Consider the following 3,421-nt stretch of genomic DNA (forward strand, 5'->3'; position numbering starts at 1 on the left):
TTCCAAATAATCGCATTGAGCGAGCCAGTCTTTAAATGATTTAAACTGCACATGGAGATAGATGCACGAAACCCGAAAAATAGATCATCTCTTATCCGATGTAATGGGCCGTGATGAATGTTCCAAATATAGTTGTGTTATTTGTCAACAAGCTTTCTGCAGCTACAAAAACAAAAAGAGTGGTTTGCTGCATTCACTACATAAGAATGACAACAAATGTCAATTGTGATTGAAAAGTTAAGCAAAGTTCACTTTAAAAAGTAACTTAAAATGTATTGTGGAGAAAGGGTATCAGTGTGTTGAACAGATCTAATACTCGTAAAGGCTGGTTTTACCTTGATCTTAGATGCAACAGGTTGAAGTAAATTGAGATGAGAGTAAACCAGGAGTTACAAGTTCTCTCGGCCACAGAGATAGATGTCCTCTTGGGTGCACACATTAGGGTTGAAAATGGTGGCGCCATCAAGTCAGGCTCATAAGGTAGGCTCAAGGACCTAGGTGGCTGCACTCCAGCTAAAAAATGCTCACCCCCCAGAGAGGTCTTGGAAGTGGCTGTGATAGTTTGTACAGAGTAAGGGTTTAAAGTTGTGGTGGGTGTAATGGGCAACTGTTGGGGGGACTGGAACAAGCAAAGATAAATATCTAAGCTCAGGTAACGGACACAGTAGAAATCCACCATAAATCATTACTGTTGTGTCATCACTGCGAGAACTCAAGTGTGGCATCAAGGAGGGAGGATTCAGAGACAACTATCCCTTCATTAACAAATTGTGGTGATGCCAAGGGTGCTTTCTCATGAAGTGAAAACACACAAGAAGATATTGGCATCCATGTACAATGGGATCTGCCAATTTCGGCAGGTGTACATCCGCAACGTTTAAGTGGTTTTGTGATTGAACTCTTAGCACACACCTGGTGCTGTGAGGGTTAATTGCAAAAAAAACAGTTGATGGACAGAATGTAGAACAATATCATACATTCACCCCAGTACAAGGATCTGGCCCTAAATCCATCGTTTTTTTGCACTCCACACTACCCTGGGTTAGACACTGGCTATATGCAAATCAGCTCTGACCCTGTGCCTCATGGGAACAGTCCAGTCCGAACTACCAAGCCATGTCTTTCCCAGACCGGAATCAAGCATCCAAGGACCGGTTTCTGGCTATCAGCCTTCATCAGCCTGGACAGCTTGACTCCAGTGGTGTGGAGAGCCTGGGACTCACGTCTGAGTATACCCAGCACACTCGGGGTGAAAATTGCAAAAAAAAAAAACTATGCTATGACATCACTGAAGGAGCCACAGCATTGTAAGGGTCACCAGACTTTCTCGGATTTGCAAGGACCGTCTTGGTTATTAGTCGTCTGTCTCAGTAGCTCACCAAATTCCAGCAAATCAAATATATGTAGATTATTGCCACATATCTGTGCCTGAGCCTAAATAGGTACATTTAAAAGGATCACAGATTTTGCGTCACCACAACATTTCTTCTCTAATATGTTACTTGTGAAGTTGGTATCTCACTAAAAGGTTTAAACATGAAGTTTGTATAGAAACAAGCTTTGAATTATTATGGTCTTTCTGTGTTGGTGAGTGCTGACATTAAACATCTATTCTCAAATGTGTTGCCACATTAGAGCCCTAATTCCATGTTGGTCATTCAGCCTGGTTTTTAGGTCTCGCCTACGCAACGAGCATGCTTTGCATAGAAGGGGACCTTATGTAATCGACTTGCTTTTTGGGCCAAAAACATGCACGCGTTGCATTGCCCATCAATGGCAACGTGTGCACGTGAAGCGATCTACTTACGGGAGTGAGCACCACCAAATGGCAGCAATTATCGCTCCCGGAAGTGCAGGCCCCCCTCCTCCCCCCTGCTGCCGCGCCTCCTCCTGCTGCCGCGCGAGCTTGTCGGCAGCTCTTACTCATGGCAGTGCTGTTTTCAAACCGTCCGTCCATTATTAGTGGCACCTGCATATTTAGGACGATGCTACAGTACATAAAAGTGCTTCGGCGCAATGTTCTCAACACACATGCCAGTAAACTGAACTCGCCGACCGGTATTCTAAAATCCACCTCAATGCTCGTTTATTTAGCTTTCCTACATCCGAGGCGCATGCGCTTGTTTACATTAACTGTTACTATTCCCATTTTAGGCTCATCAGCTGGCAACCTTGCTACGTTCGATTGGCCAGCTGTCATCTTGGCTGTTCCACAAGCGGCTGGCTGTCGCCTTTGTACTATTGTGATAGGATATCTGTGAACATTACTGTTCTTCCATTGGTCGTCGTGGAAACAGACACAGCAATTGGCTCCCCGAGCCGTATGCGGTACTTTGTGATTGGCTCCTCCCTCCTCTGCCATTGTTCATGATGGTGGCTCCCAGGCTGTCGCAGCTACCTCTTTCTCTCCACCTTTCACCGCCGCGGGCCCGTTAGGCGCTGGGTTGGACGAGCACTCTGCTCTTCGACTGTGATGGGGTGGTAAGGGTGAGCACACGCTGCAGGGGGCGTGAGAGGTGTTGAGGGCGCTGCAGGTGCTAGGAGGACCCGGCACCACCATCTTCGTGTCAACCAGCCATTATAGTTGTGACGAGCTAAGCCAGCGCTTTGTGAGCTGGGCTTCTGTGGTGTGCCGCCCGCTACCTGCGTGCTCGGCTGCTCAGAGGTGGCTTAAGCTCAGAGGAGGGGTTGAGAAGAGGCAGCCAGGGCATTGAGGGGATCAAGTAGGGTTCCCCAGACTCCCAAAGACCCAAGGACACTCCATTGCAGCCAGAGGAGGATGGACAGGGCTCCTGGGACACTGGTCAGGAGGTACAAGCCCAAAGTTCCTTTACAGTCAAGGGAGAGCAGAGGGCACATTTAACCAGCCAGTCGAGCCAGCAAGAGGGGGTGCTGGACAACAAGGTGGTATGATCTGCAAAGGGTGCCGAGTAAAGACGAACAGGACTCTGCAAGGGGGTCACGGGCTTTTCACATCACAGGTCCGCGGCAGGCCCAACAGCAGCAAAGACCATCCAACTTGCAATGAGGGGATGGAACAAATGCAGCGCCCATAGACTCTTCTTTCTTTAAAGAGAGTGGCATTGATGAGCCAGAAGAAGTGTAATAGTAGTGGTTTTCATTTCCTTGGTCAGTGATACTAATTGTATATACTTCCCGAAACTACAGATTGCCCAAAATGACGGGGTCGGGTTAATTTCGGCCCTATATGGGTGAGATCTTTTTTTAATGCCAGATGTGATTTGCACTGTCTTAAGTTAGAGGACAAGGTTGTATTAAAGTGCATGTTTCTATTGAGTAAATGAAAAGGGGGATTTGTACCATGTGTGACTTATGCTGGAGGGTCCGTGCGCTAGGCAGACAGCAGGGGGATGCTTCTCAGGGCAACCGGAAGGGCAAAGCCAATAGGTCTTGCGTCTGA

At 47.4% G+C, this 3,421-nt stretch overlaps 1 pseudogene; it reads left to right on the forward strand.

Moving 5' to 3' along the window:
• The first annotated feature begins 2,367 nt into the window (after window positions 1-2,367).
• LOC147748912 (uncharacterized) lies at window positions 2,368-3,106 on the forward strand (annotated as a pseudogene).
• Window positions 3,107-3,421: the final 315 nt, after the last annotated feature.

This window comes from Lissotriton vulgaris, chromosome 1_1 (genome assembly GCF_964263255.1).
Source record: "Lissotriton vulgaris chromosome 1_1, aLisVul1.2, whole genome shotgun sequence".
NCBI lineage: Eukaryota > Metazoa > Chordata > Amphibia > Caudata > Salamandridae > Lissotriton > Lissotriton vulgaris.